Source organism: Anarhichas minor, unplaced genomic scaffold (assembly GCF_050575085.1).
Source record: "Anarhichas minor isolate MPS153535 unplaced genomic scaffold, ASM5057508v1 ptg000105l, whole genome shotgun sequence".
Taxonomy (NCBI): Eukaryota; Metazoa; Chordata; class Actinopteri; order Perciformes; family Anarhichadidae; genus Anarhichas; species Anarhichas minor.
In genome coordinates this window covers 540,001-561,051 of record NW_027466551.1, presented here as the reverse complement: position 1 = coordinate 561,051, position 21,051 = coordinate 540,001, and positions in this window count along the sequence as shown.

Here is a 21,051-nt window from a genome sequence, read left to right as displayed (position 1 = left end):
CAGTTCATCTCTCCGGCTGCTAGCTTCATTAGCGGCCAGTCGTTTATAGCTGCGGAGCCTTGAGGGGCTCATCTCACAGATGGAATGCTTAATGAGGGTCACACAGTTACTCCCAAGCTATTGTATTTGTATTTCGTTAGCTACTTAATTAAACAGCCTCTATTCCAGCAGGTCTCTGTGTCTCTCAATCACCGTCACAGAGATACATGTATATGTAATATCTGTAATACATGAAGCAGCATGTCCACTTCATAGAGTGTGGTATCCATCATGTTAGTGGTGAGAAGTTGTTCTGTGACATGAGCCGCCCGTCACATCACCATATCACGAGTAACACTAACATTCATGTCGAGGCTCATCAGCTGACGCACAGAGAGGAGGCAGCAGCTGCTCCTAACGAGGTGCTGCAGTGACTCATCACTGTTGCTGCACACCGCTATGTGTGGCTGACGTCTCATCCCGGCTTTAATGCACCGCCTTTAAACACTAATAAAGGCTTCACTTTATTATTATTATTATTATCATATCACAGCATGAGGTAGAACTGTACTCATCCAGAGGGGACACCAGGAAAGAGGGCAAATGAAACAAACGATAAACCATAAAGATCATCAACAAGGTGCAGAAACCAACGTAGACGGAGAATAAACGGGCTGATAGAAAGATGCAGGACTGCAGGAATGTTCACCCTTTAGTGTGATTTAAAGTTCATTGTGGTTCTCTTTAAGAGCATGAAGCCGCTAGATCAACGATGTTTAGTTCTAGTAAAGTATTCAGAGTCCACTAAGTCCACGTCGCGAAGAAACCAGGTCTGGCTGCTGTACGGCTCACTGAGGCAGGCCGACCCGGTCTGAGGTACTCCTGAGAAACACCCGACAAGCAGCAACACCATATTCATATCTCTAGATATCATATCTCTAGGTACCATATATCTCTAGGTATCATATCTCTAGATATCATATCTCTAGGTACCATATCTCTAGGTATCATATCTCTAGGTATCATATCTCTAGATATCATATCTCTAGGTACCATATCTCTAGGTATATCTCTAGATATCATATCTCTAGGTACCATATCTCTAGATATCATATCTCTAGATATCATATCTCTAGGTATCATATCTCTAGGTATCATATCTCTAGATATCATATCTCTAGGTACCATATCTCTAGATATCATATCTCTAGATATCATATCTCTAGGTATCATATCTCTAGATATCATATCTCTAGGTACCATATCTCTAGGTATATCTCTAGATATCATATCTCTAGGTATCATATCTCTAGATATCATATCTCTAGGTATATCTCTAGATATCATATCTCTAGGTATCATATCTCTAGATATCATATCTCTAGGTACCATATCTCTAGGTATATCTCTAGATATCATATCTCTAGGTATCATATCTCTAGATATCATATCTCTAGGTATCATATCTCTAGATATCATATCTCTAGGTATCATATCTCTAGATATCATATCTCTAGGTATCATATCTCTAGGTACCATATCTCTAGGTATCATATCTCTAGGTATCATATCTCTAGATATCATATCTCTAGGTACCATATCTCTAGGTATCATATCTCTAGGTATCATATCTCTAGATATCATATCTCTAGGTACCATATCTCTAGGTATCATATCTCTAGATATCATATCTCTAGGTACCATATCTCTAGGTATCATATCTCTAGGTATCATATCTCTAGATATCATATCTCTAGGTACCATATCTCTAGGTATCATATCTCTAGGTATCATATCTCTAGATATCATATCTCTAGGTACCATATCTCTAGGTATCATATCTCTAGATATCATATCTCTAGGTACCATATCTCTAGATATCATATCTCTAGGTATCATATCTCTAGGTATCATATCTCTCTTGTATTCTAGATCTAGATTAGCTTAGATGCTAACGTGTGAGAGGACTCGTGTGTCTGCAGCAGCAGAATGATGTCAGGTCTAAAGAAGCTTTCTCATAATGATTCATTCTCATCTTGACTTGATGAGAGCGGCTGTTTGAGCAGTGAATGATGTGCTCTTTTCTTATTACATTTGAAATGTTTCACGGCTAACATGTATGTTAAAGCTGCTATTAATCAAACATGGCAGCCGTGTAATTTGTCCCGCTGTGTCAATAGCAGCTCGTATGAGAAGCACAAACACATCAGCACTTTAATTAATGCAATTAAATGAAGCAGTGATTTGTCGGCTCTGCTGGGCTGCATGGTGCTCTCTGTGTCTGACCCGCTAACTGAAGGGCTCTTAATGACCAGCCACTTAATCACAGCGCCGACATCTGATCTCTGTGTTTAATGAATAACAAGACAAACGCACAAGTAGGAACTCTGCATTTCATTTATTACCGTTTAAAATTTCATTTAAATTTAAAATTAAAAGAGTTTTTTTTTATTGAAACAAAGCTTCTTCTCACGTCCTTACGTCCTCACGTTCTCAGGTTCTGACGTCCTCACGTTCTGACGTCCTCACGTTCTGACGTCCTCACGTTCTCAGGTTCTGACGTCCTCATGTTCTCACGTCCTCACGTCCTCACGTTCTCAGGTTCTGACGTCCTCATGTTCTCACGTCCTCACGTTCTCACGTCCTCACGTTCTCAGGTTCTGACGTCCTCACGTTCTCACGTCCTCACGTTCTCACGTCCTCACGTTCTGACGTCCTCACGTTCTCAGGTTCTGACGTCCTCACGTCCTCACGTCCTCACGTCCTCACGTTCTCACGTCCTCACGTTCTGACGTCCTCACGTTCTCAGGTTCTGACGTCCTCATGTTCTCAGGTTCTGACGCCTTGTTTCCATTTCAGATTTCATTTTTTAAATGGTTTAAACTGCTTGTCACACGCGCGTCATTTAGAAGAACAGGTGTAGTATTGAACAGCTGTATAATAACTTAAATCAATCAAAGTGAAACCTTTAGAAGTGAGGGAGATACAAAGCTGAGCTGTAAACACAGACGCTACAGATTTTGGTTTAAATGAAGAATATCTGGAACATCATGAAGCCAAACTGTTTCGTCTTTATAAACCTGCTGCGACGAACAAACAGTTGCACGATTAACGGTTAATGTCTGTAATTACAGACGCGTAATAAAGCCGAGATCAGCACATTCATTTTTCACCGCCGTGATATCGTCCCACAACATAACGTAACACTTGTTCCAATAAAAGAGGCCGTTTTACACCATGTTTCCATAGTCAGCTTTTATTTGACTGCTGTGAATTCATCACCAGCGTTTACAGCCGCAGTAACTCACGAATGTCTCCGCTAACAGCTGCACCGACTCCTATTAAAACCTTCTCCTCGAGACACACATCAGTGTCCAGGAGCTGCAGGAGAGGGGGGTCACTTAGACCTGGACTAGTTAGAACTGGACTATTAGACCTGGACTAGTTAGACCTGGACTAGTTAGACCTGGACTAGTTAGACCTGGACTGCTGGGGCTGGTTTGACTTTGAGCTCAGTATCTAGGAGGAATGATGGGCGTGAAGACTCCTCGAAGAGTTAATTAGCTTAACTAATGTCCTCTTCCCTCCTCTTTGTCCTTAACAATGGCTGCTCCCCCCCCCCCCCCTCCTGGGGACCACCCACCCATCAGCACTGTGTGGTGGGAGGGGCCATCAGCAGGTACACTTCAGGAGTTCACAGGAAGTTCATCCCGACAGCTGGGATGTGTGACATCACAGAGAGACAGTAGTGATGCAACCTGTAGTTCATGTTGATGTAAACATGGCCATCCAATGAGTGTCCAACCGTCTCAACATCTGGACAGAACCTCCAGCGTTTAGTTCTCTGATATAAAACAGGTCTGTGAACGCCTCTCTGGTGAATCTTAAAGAGTGTGAAGGAGACGACTAAGCATCCTCACTAGAACACTAGTCCTCCTTTAGCTTAGTGGAGGAGACGTGAAGTCATGTGACCTCCTCTTCCTGTCTCCTCGTCCTGTCTCCTCGTCCTGTCTCTTCGTCCTGTCTCCTCGTCCTGTCTCTTCGTCCTGTCTCCTCGTCCTGTCTCCTCGTCCTGTCTCTTCGTCCTGTCTCTTCGTCCTGTCTCCTCGTCCTGTCTCTTCGTCCTGTCTCCTCGTCCTGTCTCTTCGTCCTGTCTCCTCGTCCTGTCTCCTCGTCCTAGCTTTTTACCTTACAAACATCACAAAGTGGAGTTCACTAGTGAAGACTACCTTGATGAACTAAACCTGGAAGAATCATAAACCAGTTTACTTTCTGTAATAATCTGGTTGGTTGTTGTTGTCTGTGGAGGAACCAGTGGTGACGACTTCCTGTTGGACTACAGCAGCTCATCACCCTGCAGCTCTCTGTCGTTTAGTGATATTATTCTTCATCTCCTCTGTGATTAACGTGTCGTTCGGACACGTTGCCCAAAGAGAGTTTTGGATCGAGGAAATGAACACATTTAGCCTTTTGTTTGCAGAACAACACGGAGTGAATAATGGCTGAATGAACGCCGTTTGATCGCTGAGACGCTGGTTCATAATCCGACCCGCAGATTTTAATAGAGACTAGATGATAAATCAGGAGCATTCATACCCCACAAATTACACCCAAAGCAGTGCAAAGTGATTGCTTTGGCTTTAGCTGGTGTGGCAAACACAATGGTGTCCCCTCTGAAGGGAAGAAAGGGAACGGGGACAAATAAACGTCCGGAGCCAAAACCCATTTATGGAGCGACTCCAGGGGGCTATTAAAAAGTTCTCAGTCAAACGCTGCCCCGCCTGAGTGGATCACAACAACACGGAGGCGCTTGGCTCCGACTGGTTAACATTCATAGCAGACTGAATCCCTTTCACTCAGAGGGCCAGATGGGGGAGGGTTGGTTGGAGGGCGGGACGATGAGGCCTAAAGGGATACGGACTGTAATGTGGCCTGATTACTGAAGTCTGGGCTCGGGTACAGAAATCAGGCCTGAATCAGCTCAATATTGATATTAACATTTCTGTTAATTATCAACATTATTCCACAGATGTATGACTCGTGATAAGACCGTTAAAATAAAAGGATTAAAGTGAATGCTGCAGAATCAGAGAGTTCTACTCTTTAAAGGATAAAGAAGCCTTCAGTGTCTCGCTGTGTGACATCTGATCGACGGACTCAAGTGATGTCACTCGAGTCGGCCTCGGTTAAAGACTACGAGTTAGAAAAGTAGATAAATATGTTGAGGTCTGAAGTTTGAGAGAAGTGAAGAGGTGCATTGTGGGTAATGCAGGCGGAGGAAGAAGAATGTGTGGAATGAAATTTCTATGGTTGTTTTGCATCGATTTGCTGTTGAACATAATTTCCTGGTGTTCTCATGGTGTTCCTCAAGGCTCCATCCTGGGCCCGCTCTAGTCCTTATGCAGATGACACACTTCTATCTCCATGTCAGACGTACTGGTTCCTCTAGTCTTCTAGTCTCGTCTGCTTCCACAATATCAAGTGTTGGTTGTCTTTTAACTTCAACATCTTAAAGATAAGAACACTGAGATAATAACCGTTCCTTCATTTCAGATATCAAAGTTTCTGCTTTTCTATCATTTGTTTCATAATCGTACAATGGACCTGTCTCACTCTGCTGTTACCTCCTCCACACTCACCTACCTTTAGGGTTGGGTATCGTTTGGGTTTTTTCCGATACCGGTGCTAAAACGATACTTTTAAAACGATACCGGTGCTAAAACGGTGCCTGAACCGATATTTTTTTCTTCAAATTGAACAATATATTAACTGTTTAAAGTATACTATAAATATAAATAAATACAAAACACTTGGCTATAAAACTACAGCTTCAAACTTTTTAACTTCAAACTATGAACAATATATTAACTGTTAACAGTTTACTTAAATAGATATAAATAAATACAAAACACACACACTCTGTACACACACTACAGCTTCAAACTTCAGCAATTCTTTTGCAGAAATATGAGCACATTTGCCTTCTCTTGCAAAATACGACACCTCTCCTGACTAATTTTATTTTATTTTATTTTACCAGTTGGTGGCGCTAATGCGCCAATTCATCGTTTGCCAACCGCCACTACACCTCAAAGAAGAAGAAGAAGGTTTCGCGTGGATGTTGTGCTTATGAGCGGCAGCGCTAAGTACCCGGATGTCGATGGAGGAAGTCGGTAGCCTGCCAGCCGTTTGACAGATCTCGGTCTCGTTTTTATTTTATTTTAATAAATCATGGCCGAAGCTTCGCCAGAATGATGGAGGGGTTTGTTTCTAAGCGCGCACGGCTCGTCCGGTTGTAATAATACTATGAGTGAGGAGCGGAGGACCGAGGCTCTCGTTACCTGCTGCCAGGACGAGTCATCTGTAAAAAAAGTATTTCAATCGGCTCAGGCACCGAAAGGAAGCACCGAAATCTGCGTTGCGCTTCGGTGCGGTAGATACCGGTCGTATAGGAACCGGTGCCATATTAGCACCGGGTTTCGGTACCCAACCCTACCTATGACACCTCTGACTGGACCTGACTTTGTACCTGCCTATAAACGTAATCCTGTACTTTATTAATTACCATTAACCTACTTACTAACTGTGTCATTTTACCAGCTGATGAGGTTGACTACAGTGTGTGTGTGTGTGTGTGTGTGTGCGGGGGGGGGGGGGGGTCTAGTTTCGGGGACAGCTGCCCCTGTTTTTTAGACCAATAGAAAACACAAAAGCCATCAAAGTGACAGAGGTTAAGTCAACCCATGGCCGACCAGCTGCCCCCCCCACACACACACCACCTCATCCATTCATACTACACACACACACACACACACATGTCCATTCATACCCATTCATACCCCCCCCCCGCCCCCCCCCCCCCCCAGCAGACCGCCCTCCAACCTGCTTGATGGATGGACATTAATATCATTAGCTTTAATGTTTAACAAATTGCAGCAAACAGTTTCATCCGCACACTCACAATGAGAGCTCTTTAATTGGTTGATAGGATTCTGTGATGGAGCTTCAGGCCTGTTTGTTAAATGACGGTTAATGTCGCGTCAGAAGGAAACGTTCCATCATCCACGAGGACACCTTTCAAAATAAAGCTTCGTCTCTTCTAACAGACCGAGCTCCAGTTTAATACAAATACATAAATGATCAAATCAGAGTATTGATCAGGGACAACACATTGTTTGGTGCTGAGAAGTAATAAATGTGTGTACTTGCATATAAATATACTGATCCTAATGACCTAATGATCCTAATTAATCGTCTCACTCAAAACAAGTCAATTGATTTAAAACAACTGTGGACGTATAATTACTGTTAAACAAGATGAGTCACAATGTTAATAAAACGTGTAAAATAAATAATGTATGAAATCATAGGGACACAGGAGAAAGAGACGTCAACAGAGATGCATCGGTGTTGAATCTCTTGTGTCTAAAGAAGGTTTCACTGTGAACTCAGTTGTCTGTGAGCAGAGGGAGCACACGGAGGGGGAGGAGCCCCCGCTGGTGGGAATGTGAACTGCAGCCTGATGGAGCTCTACTGTCGTTAGTGTGGTTTTATATGTTTTATTCTTGTTATCCTTCAACCAAAATATAAAGTATTAATTAGTAGATCAGGAATAATTTGAAATTTAAAATAATTATGCAAATAAACCAGAAGGTGTCATGAGTGGGATGAGTAGTTTAATGTTTTAATTAGTGCTGATTAAAATGTTTAATCTCGATTAATCTCATTGTTATGGTAAAGTTGAATAATGAATTATAAAGTAGTGTATTGCTCTCTTTTATTTTAAAGTGCTGCTCTATGAACTAAAGGTGAATAACATTGTGTGTAAACACTTTAAACACATCAGGTTGTTGTTAGCAGCAGTGTTCTCTTCACACAGCAGCAGTTCTATCTCTTCACTATCTGTGCTCAGTGTGACTGTGTGTGAAACGTTCCACTGCTGTGCAACAGGAACATGTTTCACACCTTTCATCTACATGTGTGTGTTGTGTCTTCATGACAGTCAGAGCATGTGACCCAGCTCTACTCTTCATCACTATGATGCTGTAACTCAGAGGTGATGAAGGTGACCCAGCTCTACTCTTCATCACTATGATGCTGTAACTCAGAGGTGATGAAGGTGACCCAGCTCTACTCTTCATCACTATGATGCTGTAACTCAGAGGTGATGAAGGTGACCCAGCTCTACTCTTCATCACTATGATGCTGTAACTCAGAGGTGATGAAGGTGACCCAGCTCTACTCTTCATCACTATGATGCTGTAACTCAGAGGTGATGAAGGTGACCCAGTGATGTCCAGTAGTCTCCAGTGAGAGCAGCAGCTGCTGCACGTTGTAACGCCGTCGCTTTAGTCGTCCTCTCCTTTAACACAACTCGTGTGTTCTTCTGGTGACGGTGCGTCTTGAGGCTCATACATGACGTCATTCGTTGAGATCCTAAAGGTGCGTTCACACCAAACGCGACGCGAATACTAATCAGCTGCAGTTTGTCTCCACTCCTCTGTAGCATCTGTTAGCTTGTGTTGCTTTAGTTTATCTCTACTCCCACACGCTACATCCACGTAGTCTGAAGACTTCCTCCACCGCTGCCAGTGAGCAACGCACTTTACAAATAAAAATGAGTTAACGCCGATTAAATAATTGTCTGCGTTAATTAATTAATGCGTTAACGCGATAATAACGAGTTAACTTGCCCAGCACTAGTTTTAATACTTCACAGAGGACGAGCTAAAGGCTAATGCTGTACAACAATAATAATATTAATAAGAGTAATAAGACCAATACCAGTAGAACATGAGGGTTGAAATAAATAAATATTGAAGATACAATTTTAAAGATAAAAAAATATTAATATTAATAATGTTAGTATTACAATATTCAGGTGTATATTTACAGTTCAGGAGAAAATGTAAAATGTTCATTTATCACTGTGCCAGGATTATATTTCAATTGTTCCATAATGATGGTGTTATACATTCTGATAGGTAAAGAGTTATTAGTTATTCTATTGTCTTCTCTTTGACTGACACGTTTTAGTAATAAAAACCTTTATTAATCAGAGTGAAGGGGACACGCCCCTCCATCCTAAATATAAGATATAAATATCATAAGACTTGATTATTGTCAGAGATCATGAGTGACTCTAACATATCTTGGCACTGCCCCTCATCATCCTGCAACAAAGCTCAACCTTCATCCTCCTCCATGTCACGGCTTCACGGTGCATCGGTCACAACACGCTCCTCCGGCCGCTCCCATTGGTTGTCTGATGGCGGCAGGTTACACACAGGTCTCCATGGACCTGATGCTCAAATCCATAAAGTCATGGGACGGTAACATGTGACAGGATGAATTCTACAGGATCGCACACATGGACCAGAACACACATACACTGTGTTTAATGTCTCTCAGCAGAGAGACACTTTTAGTGAACAATAAATTCAGATTTCAGAGAAACCACATTATTTCAAAAGCCGACAATACACACATTGCAATAAAAATATAACCGCAATAAAAAAAGTCCCACCGTCACCACCTGCTATTTCTCGTCTTGCAGCCCGCCGTTGTCTCCTACGTCCCGTCGTTGTCTCCTACGTCTTGTCGTTGTCTCCTACGTCCCGTCGTTGTCTCCTACGCCCAGTCGTTGTCTCCTACGCCCAGTCGTTGTCTCCTACGTCCCGTCGTTGTCTCCTACGCCCAGTCGTTGTCTCCTACGTCCCGTCGTTGTCTCCTACGTCCCGTCGTTGTCTCCTACGTCCCGTCGTTGTCTCCTACGTCTTGTCGTTGTCTCCTACGTCCCGTCGTTGTCTCCTACGCCCAGTCGTTGTCTCCTACGTCCCGTCGTTGTCACCTACGTCTTGTCGTTGTCTCCTACGTTCCGTCGTTGTCTCCTACGCCCAGTCGTTGTCTCCTACGTCCTGTCGTTGTCTCCTACGCCCAGTCGTTGTCTCCTACGTCCCGTCGTTGTCTCCTACGTCTTGTCGTTGTCTCCTACGTCCCGTCGTTGTCTCCTACGTCTTGTCGTTGTCTCCTCGTTTCCGTCGTTGTCTCCTTCGTCTTGTCGTTGTATCCTACGCCCAGTCGTTGTCTCCTACGTCCCGTCGTTGTCTCCTACGTCCCGTCGTTGTCTCCTACGTCTTGTCGTTGTCTCCTCGTTTCCGTCGTTGTCTCCTTCGTCTTGTCGTTGTATCCTACGCCCAGTCGTTGTCTCCTACGCCCAGTCGTTGTCTCCTACGTCCCGTCGTTGTCTCCTACGTCCCGTCGTTGTCTCCTACGCCCGTCGTTGTCTCCTACGCCCAGTCGTTGTCTGCTACGTCCCATCGTTGTCTCCTACGTCCCGTCGTCGTCTCCTACGTCCCGTCGTCTCCTACACCCAGTCGTTGTCTCCTACGTCCCGTCGTCGTCTCCTACGTCCCGTCGTTGTCTCCTACGCCCAGTCGTTGTCTCCTACGCCCAGTCGTTGTCTCCTACGTCCCGTCGTCGTCTCCTACGTCCCGTCGTCTCCTACACCCAGTCGTTGTCTCCTACGTCCCGTCGTCGTCTCCTACGTCCCGTCGTCTCCTACACCCAGTCGTTGTCTCCTACGTCCCGTCGTTGTCTCCTACGTCCCGTCGTTGTCTCCTACGCCCAGTCGTTGTCTCCTACGCCCAGTCGTTGTCTCCTACGTCCCGTCGTTGTCACCTACGTCTTGTCGTTGTCTCCTACGTTCCGTCGTTGTCTCCTACGCCCAGTCGTTGTCTCCTACGTCCCGTCGTTGTCTCCTACGCCCAGTCGTTGTCTCCTACGTCCCGTCGTTGTCTCCTACGTCTTGTCGTTGTCTCCTACGTCCCGTCGTTGTCTCCTACGTCCCGTCGTTGTCTCCTACGTCTTGTCGTTGTCTCCTACGCCCAGTCGTTGTCTCCTACGTCCCGTCGTTGTCTCCTACGTCTAGTTGTTATCTTCTACGTCCCTTCGTTGTCTCCTACGTCCCGTCGTTGTCTCCTATGCCCAGTCGTTGTCTCCTACGTCCCGTCGTTGTCTCCTACGTCTTGTCGTTGTCTCCTACGTCCCGTCGTTGTCTCCTACGCCCAGTCGTTGTCTCCTACGTCCCGTCGTTGTCTCCTACGCCCAGTCGTTGTCTCCTACGTCCCGTCGTTGTCTCCTACGTCCCGTCGTTGTCTCCTACGTCTAGTTGTTATCTTCTACGTCCCTTCGTTGTCTCCTACGTCCCGTCGTTGTCTCCTATGCCCAGTCGTTGTCTCCTACGTCCCGTCGTTGTCTCCTACGTCTTGTCGTTGTCTCCTACGTCCCGTCGTTGTCTCCTACGCCCAGTCGTTGTCTCCTACGTCCCGTCGTTGTCTCCTACGCCCAGTCGTTGTCTCCTACGTCCCGTCATTGTCTCCTATGCCCAGTCGTTGTCTCCTACGTCCCGTCGTTGTCTCCTACGTCTTGTCGTTGTCTCCTACGTCCCGTCGTTGTCTCCTACGTCTTGTCGTTGTCTCCTCGTTTCCGTCGTTGTCTCCTTCGTCTTGTCGTTGTATCCTACGCCCAGTCGTTGTCTCCTACGTCCCGTCGTTGTCTCCTACGTCCCGTCGTTGTCTCCTACGTCTTGTCGTTGTCTCCTCGTTTCCGTCGTTGTCTCCTTCGTCTTGTCGTTGTATCCTACGCCCAGTCGTTGTCTCCTACGCCCAGTCGTTGTCTCCTACGTCCCGTCGTTGTCTCCTACGTCCCGTCGTTGTCTCCTACGCCCGTCGTTGTCTCCTACGCCCAGTCGTTGTCTGCTACGTCCCGTCGTTGTCTCCTACGTCCCGTCGTCGTCTCCTACGTCCCGTCGTCTCCTACACCCAGTCGTTGTCTCCTACGTCCCGTCGTCGTCTCCTACGTCCCGTCGTTGTCTCCTACGCCCAGTCGTTGTCTCCTACGCCCAGTCGTTGTCTCCTACGTCCCGTCGTCGTCTCCTACGTCCCGTCGTCTCCTACACCCAGTCGTTGTCTCCTACGTCCCGTCGTCGTCTCCTACGTCCCGTCGTCTCCTACACCCAGTCGTTGTCTCCTACGTCCCGTCGTTGTCTCCTACGTCCCGTCGTTGTCTCCTACGCCCAGTCGTTGTCTCCTACGCCCAGTCGTTGTCTCCTACGTCCCGTCGTTGTCACCTACGTCTTGTCGTTGTCTCCTACGTTCCGTCGTTGTCTCCTACGCCCAGTCGTTGTCTCCTACGTCCCGTCGTTGTCTCCTACGCCCAGTCGTTGTCTCCTACGTCCCGTCGTTGTCTCCTACGTCTTGTCGTTGTCTCCTACGTCCCGTCGTTGTCTCCTACGTCCCGTCGTTGTCTCCTACGTCTTGTCGTTGTCTCCTACGCCCAGTCGTTGTCTCCTACGTCCCGTCGTTGTCTCCTACGTCTAGTTGTTATCTTCTACGTCCCTTCGTTGTCTCCTACGTCCCGTCGTTGTCTCCTATGCCCAGTCGTTGTCTCCTACGTCCCGTCGTTGTCTCCTACGTCTTGTCGTTGTCTCCTACGTCCCGTCGTTGTCTCCTACGCCCAGTCGTTGTCTCCTACGTCCCGTCGTTGTCTCCTACGCCCAGTCGTTGTCTCCTACGTCCCGTCGTTGTCTCCTACGTCCCGTCGTTGTCTCCTACGTCCCGTCGTTGTCTCCTACGTCCCGTCGTTGTCTCCTACGTCTTGTCGTTGTCTCCTACGTCCCGTCGTTGTCTCCTACGCCCAGTCGTTGTCTCCTACGTCCCGTCGTTGTCACCTACGTCTTGTCGTTGTCTCCTACGTTCCGTTGTTGTCTCCTACGCCCAGTCGTTGTCTCCTACGTCCCGTCGTTGTCTCCTACGCCCAGTCGTTGTCTCCTACGTCCCGTCATTGTCTCCTACGTCTTGTCGTTGTCTCCTACGTCCCGTCGTTGTCTCCTACGTCCCGTCGTTGTCTCCTACGTCTTGTCGTTGTCTCCTACGCCCAGTCGTTGTCTCCTACGTCCCGTCGTTGTCTCCTACGTCTAGTTGTTATCTTCTACGTCCCTTCGCTGTCTCCTACGTCCCGTCGTTGTCTCCTATGCCCAGTCGTTGTCTCCTACGTCCCGTCGTTGTCTCCTACGTCTTGTCGTTGTCTCCTACGTCCCGTCGTTGTCTCCTACGCCCAGTCGTTGTCTCCTACGTCCCGTCGTTGTCACCTACGTCTTGTCGTTGTCTCCTACGTTCCGTCGTTGTCTCCTACGCCCAGTCGTTGTCTCCTACGTCCCGTCGTTGTCTCCTACGCCCAGTCGTTGTCTCCTACGTCCCGTCGTTGTCTCCTACGTCTTGTCGTTGTCTCCTACGTCCCGTCGTTGTCTCCTACGTCCCGTCGTTGTCTCCTACGTCTTGTCGTTGTCTCCTACGCCCAGTCGTTGTCTCCTACGTCCCGTCGTTGTCTCCTACGTCTAGTTGTTATCTTCTACGTCCCTTCGCTGTCTCCTACGTCCCGTCGTTGTCTCCTATGCCCAGTCGTTGTCTCCTACGTCCCGTCGTTGTCTCCTACGTCTTGTCGTTGTCTCCTACGTCCCGTCGTTGTCTCCTACGCCCAGTCGTTGTCTCCTACGTCCCGTCGTTGTCTCCTACGTCCCGTCGTTGTCTCCTACGTCCCGTCGTTGTCTCCTACGTCTTGTCGTTGTCTCCTACGTCCCGTCGTTGTCTCCTACGCCCAGTCGTTGTCTCCTACGTCCCGTCGTTGTCTCCTACGCCCAGTCGTTGTCTCCTACGTCCCGTCGTTGTCCCCTTCGTCCCGTCGTTGCGGCCTTCGTCATAAAAACACAAATATGAAGCCCGACTTTGACCTATAATAACATGATAATGTGAAGTTACGGCTGTCGTCTTGTCTCAGATATTCTTCACATCCAGACACACTCGAGGCGGATCGGTGGCCAAGCGGCACACATGACCGTAACACGTCTGTGAAATCAGCTGAGAGGCGTCTGTTGAGAAAGTGAGAGTGAACTTTTCCCAGCTGAGAGCTGGAGAGGTGAAACTGGTCTGAGGTCAGCGAAGAGGAGCCTGACCGAGGAACCTTTAATCTGCATCATGTGAGAACCGTGTGGAGATAAACATCAGTGTGTCTGCAACCAATCGAGCCTCCACACAAATCTCATAGATTCAGATTGAGCATGGAGGCATCAGACTCCCCCTCCTCCTCCTGGTGCAGCTGATGGCTGCAGAGTGAAGTCACACTGAGTTTTAAAATATACTTCCCATCCTCCTCCTCCTCCTCCTCCCTTTGATGTGGTAGCTTGTGTCTGTGTGTTGAGCGTTGGAGCTCAATGGTCTGAAGGAAGCTCCACGGGGCCTCCTGCTCTAAAGGAAACACCAGGTCTGCTCTCAGAGAGGCTGCATGTCGGTGGTCATCGTGGATTCAGAGCCGAGTGTTAACGACGGGCTGAAGTCCTGTGAGGTCGGACTTTCTTCTTCTCTCAGCTCCTTCAAACGCAGCGCTGACATAATATTTTCCTCCTGTGACATTAGAGCCGCCATCTGTAACATGTAATCCCCAAGCTGAGTAAACTCAGAGACACACACACACACACACACACAGAGAGACACACACACACACACACAGAGACACACACACACACACAGAGACACACACACACACACACACACACACACACAGAGACACACACACACACACAGAGACACACACACACACACAGAGACACACACACACACACACACACACACACACAGAGACACACACACACACACACACACACACACACACACACAGAGACACACACAAACACACACACAGAGACACACACACACACACACACAGAGAGACACACACACACACACACAGAGAGACACACACACACACACACACACACACACAGAGACACACACAAACACACACACAGAGACACACACACACACACACACAGAGAGACACACACACACACACACACACACACACACAGAGACACACACACACACACAGAGACACACACACACACACACACACAGAGACACACACACACACACACACACACAGAGACACACACACACACACACACACAGAGACACACGCACACACACAGAGACACACACACACACACACACACACACAGACACACACACACACACAGAGACACACACACACACACACACACAGAGACACACACACACACACACACACACAGAGACACACGCACACACACAGAGACACACACACACACACACACACACACAGACACACACACACACACAGAGACACACACACACACATATGAATAGCTGTTTGTTCAGTTTATTTGACTCGTAGGATCATTAATCATCATGTTTGACGTGGAGCCAGAGGTGGAATGTACTTACAGTACTGTTACTCAAGTACTGGACCCGAAGTACAACGTTGACATACTGAGTACAACGAGTACTTCTACTTCTCTACATCTCAGAGGTATATTTTAATATGTTTGTCTCACAACTTTAGAAACTTTATTTGAACAATCAATAACTTCTAGAATGTGATGCGTTGTCTCTCAGGTGTTAGGGTGGAGTTATATATTTATATTTATATATATATATATATTAGTATTTCTTCAATACGCTTCACACAACATACTGCTATTTTAGATTGAAGTGTAACATGAAACCATAGTTTGCAGCTCTGATCTGAATAGTTTATGACTTCTTCACCGTTTTCTTTTGGACAGGAAGTGTTTGTTTGTTGTTCTCATTCTGACCACAAGAGGCTGAAGTTCATCTCGACCTCAAGTTCTAAAAACATTCATGTTCTCTACCAGCTGATTTCAGTTTACACACAATATATGCAGCTTGTTTTAAAGTTTCATAGAGAAACTAAAAGTCTCCAGGAAGAGGTCGTGAGTGTTCTATGAGGTAGAGATGCTCTTCAGCCTCTTGTGGCCAAAACGAGAATTACAACAACAAACAAACAAACAAACAAACAATCACTGCACAAACCTTTTATTTATCACTCATGAAAATAAAGTGTTTGTATTCTTCATGTTAGTTTTAGCTACATATTCCTAATTATCACTGATAGAAGTTCTTTCTTCTGTTTCTGGAACTGAACATTAAAGCAGCATTAGGTTGTAGCTGAAACTCACAGAGAGTCTTGTGGGGGGGGGGGGGGGGTCTCTGTTTGATGTGGGAGGTTCCCCCCCCCCCCCCCCCCCCCCCCGCTGACCTGCTCCCTCAGACCTCTCATTAAGTCATCAAAGAGCCTCCACCCGACCAATCATAACATTAATGTTAGCGTTACCACACAGTCGGGCATTTCCCACAATCCTCTCTGGCAGCCGGCTCCGCCGACACACAGAGGGCGAAGTAACTAAGTACATCTAAGTACATCAGTACATTGAGGTACTTGTACTTTACTCACCTAATTTATACTTCCCCTAACCCTCTAATCTTATTTTAGTGTATCATATTTTATCTTAGCGTAACTTAGCTTAGTGTAGCGTATTATGTCTTATCTTAGTGTAACGTAGCATATCTTTGCATAGCTTATCTTAGCATAGCATATCATATCTTATTGTAGCGTAGCATATCTTTGCATATCTTATCTTAGCATAGCATATCATATCTTATTGTAGCGTAGCTTAGCGTATCATATCTTATCTTAGCGTAGCATATCATATATCTTAGCCTATCATATCTTATCTTAGCATAGCGTATCATATCTTTTTGTAGCGTAGCTTAGCGTATCATATCTTATCTTAGTGTGGCATATCTTATCTTAGTGTAGCGTATCATATCTTATCTTAGCGTATCATATCTTATCTTAGCGTATCTTATCTTATCTTAGCGTATCATATCTTATCTTAGCGTAGCGTATCATATTTTATCTTAGCGTATCTTATCTTAGCGTAGCGTATCATATTTTATCTTAGCGTAGCGTATCTTATCTTAGCCTAGCGTATCATATCTTAGCGTAGCGTATCTTATCTTAGCGTAGCATATCTTATCTTAGCGTATCATATCTTATCTTAGCGTAGCGTATCATATTTTATCTTAGCGTAGCGTATCTTATCTTAGCGTAGGGTATCATATCTTATCTTAGCATAGCGTATCATATCTTTTTGTAGCGTAGCTTAGCGTATCATATCTTATCTTAGTGTGGCATATCTTATCTTATCTTAGCGTATCATATCTTATCTTAGCGTAGCGTATCTTATCTTATCTTATCTTAGCGTATCATATCTTATCTTAGCGTAGCGTACCATATCTTATCTTAGCGTAGTGTATCATATCTTATCTTATCGTAGCGTATCATATCTTATCTTAGCGTAGTGTATCATATCTTATCTTATCTTAGCGTATCATATCTTATCTTAGCGTAGCGTATCTTATCTTATCTTATCTTAGCGTAGTGTATCATATCTTATCTTAGCGTAGTGTATCATATCTTATCTTAGCGTAGTGTATCATATCTTATCTTAGCGTAGTGTATCATATCTTATCTTAGCGTAGCGTATCATATCTTATCTTAGCGTAGCGTATCATATCTTATCTTAGCGTAGCGTATCATATCTTATCTTAGCGTAGCGTAGCATATCCTCATCTCTTCTTCATGTGAACAGGTTCTTCTTCTTCTCTGTCTGACTTTGTAACATCTGTGTTCTTCCTGTGACGGTTGAGACTGAAGCTTCTTGTGTCGTGTGTTCGATGTCCTTCATTAAAGACAGGATTGACCTGTCCTCAGGTCAATGGGTCTCTCGTGGCTACCTTGCTTTTAAGCCATCACCTCCCCCCCCATGGGGCCCATGAGGGACATCTATCAATGCCCCCCCCCCCCCATCAGGTGGTCCTGGGTAATGTAGTGGAGGACGAGTGTAACTCCCCCCCGCCTCTGCTTCTGGTGAGTAATTACAGAGACAAACCAGTTCGAGAGCGTCTCTGTGACGAACCCGAGCCCGAGGTCGCATGTTTATTATGTCATCACGCCGCTCGGGGGCCGTTATGACACGTACGAGTCTGGGGGTAGTTGACGGGACGAGGAACCGGTTTAAGGTTCTTCTGGTCCTACGAGCTCTGGTTAGTCCTGAGTGATTCATTAGGACTGTTTGTCTCCAATCAGGGTTTGATTCCCGTCCACAACATCCTCGGTTTAAAAGGGAGTCAACAAGGATCACTCAGAGACGGGGGAGGGGTGGGGGGGACATCAGATTTTATTTAAATGTTATTGTCTTTATTTCGTGCTTCAGATGATGTTTTTAAACTAGATTGTTGTTGCTGAGTTGATGTTTATTAATGTTTCATTCATTAAAACTCATCAATAATGAAGTAGAAACCTTGTTTACAATAAGCAACAAGAACAAGCTCCAGGAACAACAATAAAAAGACAAATGTGTACATTTATAAAACCTTCAGCATAAATACAGCAATAAATATATATTTTTTAAAGGAACAGCTGGAAGTGAATTAAGATGAAATTCAACATTTACATTTTAATATGGATAAAAGTGAGGATCTTTAGAGGCTCTGGATGTGGATTCATTGAGTCCTGTATCTTTAGAGGCTCTGGATGTGGATTCATTGAGTCCTTCGGTATCTTTACAGGCTCTGGATGTGGATTCATTGAGTCCTTCTGTATCTTTAGAGGCTCTGGATGTGGATTCATTGAGTCCTTCGGTATCTTTAGAGGCTCTGGATGTGGATTCATTGAGTCCTTCGGTATCTTTAGAGGCTCTGGATGTGGATTCATTGAGTCCTTCTGTATCTTTAGAGGCTCTGGATGTGGATTCATTGAGTCCTGTATCTTTAGAGGCTCTGGATGTGGATTCATTGAGTCCTTCTGTATCTTTAGAGGCTCTGGATGTGGATTCATTGAGTCCTGTATCTTTAGAGGCTCTGGATTCATTGAACCCTGTATCTTTAGAGGCTCTGGATGTGGATTCATTGAGTCCTTCTGTATCTTTAGAGGCTCTGGATGTGGATTCATTGAGTCCTTCTGTATCTTTAGAGGCTCTGGATGTGGATTCATTGAGTCCTTCTGTATCTTTAGAGGCTCTGGATGTGGATTCATTGAGTCCTTCTGTATCTTTAGAGGCTCTGGATGTGGATTCATTGAGTCCTTCTGTATCTTTAGAGGCTCTGGATGTGGATTCATTGAGTCCTTCTGTATCTTTAGAGGCTCTGGATGTGGATTCATTGAGTCCTGTATCTTTAGAGGCTGTGGATGTGGATTCATCGAGTCCTTCGGTATCTTTAGAGGCTCTGGATGTGGATTCATCGAGTCCTTTGGTATCTTTAGAGGCTCTGGATGTGGATTCATCGAGTCCTTCGGTATCTTTAGAGGCTCTGGATGTGGATTCATCGAGTCCTTCGGTATCTTTAGAGGCTCTGGATGTGGATTCATTGAGTCCTTAGGGGCTCATTAGCTGAGTCTCAGTCTGTGTGTTAAAGACGTCTTTCTGTAACTTCACACTTCATTTCCTTCACTCTCCTGCAGGTGTGAAGTGAGGCCTCGCTTCATTTAGCTGCATTCACTTAGTGAGGCGTCAGTGGAGGAGAGCACTGGAGAGAACAGGGTTATTATTTATTTTATTATTAATCATGAATTATGTTCAACAAACTGACCAAAAGAGATTCGGTTTAAAATCATGTTAAACAGAGAAATTAAGGACATTTAAAGCAGTAGTTTTTACTCTTGTTGGTGTGTTTGGCCCCTCCCTCATTGACCCATCATTGATTCAATTAAACTCTATTGATTGCAGAATGGATGTTTTTATGTAAATGAACACGTGTTGCTGGACTTTTTACTCTTCATTTATAAATGATCAACCGTTTGTTGTTGGTGACTCTTTGTTCTCCTCAGAACAACGCTTTGACTTTTATTTTAGTTTTTAACCAAACATCTGTCACTTCCTGTTACTGTCTCTCTCTTCAGAGAAAAACTCAACAAACATGGAGCTTTATATCAGTAAGTATTCATTTATATAATAAGACGTGGACGTAGTCATGGTGACGTTTCTCGTTGCCAGTGGCGGCTGGTGGAACATGTTCTAGGTAGGGCCATCCGATCAATGTCAGCAAACATCCCAGAATGATTTAATGCAAAAACATTAAAGTATCAAACACGCATTACTACTTTGCAGTTCAATATTTAACATTTATTCCAACACGAAAAAAAGCAGTAAATAACACTTATATAATATAATATAACATAATATAACATGTGTATGTATTGAGATGCCCCTGTGGACCTTGTTATAGGAGGTAAAGATCAGGAGAAGTAAACATGAAGTGTAATTATGAATACTGATGTTAAATTAAGCTATGATGAGTTTTCACTGTTAATTTAACATCTCAGTTAAATGTTGATGCCTCCATGACCAAGTTAATCAGATGAGACTGAGGACAACTATGTAGAAGAAAAGATGTTCACTTTGCCTAATATGTAGCTTACAGAGTTCTCCATGTCTCCTTACCTCCTCATCCCTCACTCCCTGCCCTGGTGTTCTCATGTTTCCTTACCTCCTCATCTCTCACTCCCTGCCCTGGTGTTCTCGTGTTTCCTTACCTCCTCATCCCTCACTCCCTACTCTGGTGTTCTCGTGTCTCCTTACCTCCTCATCCCTCACTCACTATCCCTGGTGTTCTCGTGTTTCCTTACCTCCTCATCTCTCACTCCCTGCCCTGGTGTTCTCGTGTTTCCTTACCTCCTCATCCCTCACTCCCTACTCTGGTGTTCTCGTGTCTCCTTACCTCCTCATCCCTCACTCACTATCCCTGGTGTTCTCGTGTTTCCTTACCTCCTCATCTCTCACTCCCTGCCCTGGTGTTCTCGTGTTTCCTTACCTCCTCATCCCTCACTCCCTACTCTGGTGTTCTCGTGTCTCCTTACCTCCTCATCCCTCACTCACTATCCCTGGTGTTCTCGTGTTTCCTTACCTCCTCATCCCTCACTCCCTGCCCTGGTGTTCTCGTGTTTCCTTACCTCCTCATCCCTCACTCCCTACCCTGGTGTTCTCGTGTCTCCTTACCTCCTCATCCCTCACTCCCTACCCTGGTGTTCTCGTGTTTCCTTACCTCCTCATCCCTCACTCCCTACCCTGGTGTTCTCATGTTTCCTTACCTCCTCATCCCTCACTCCCTACCCTGG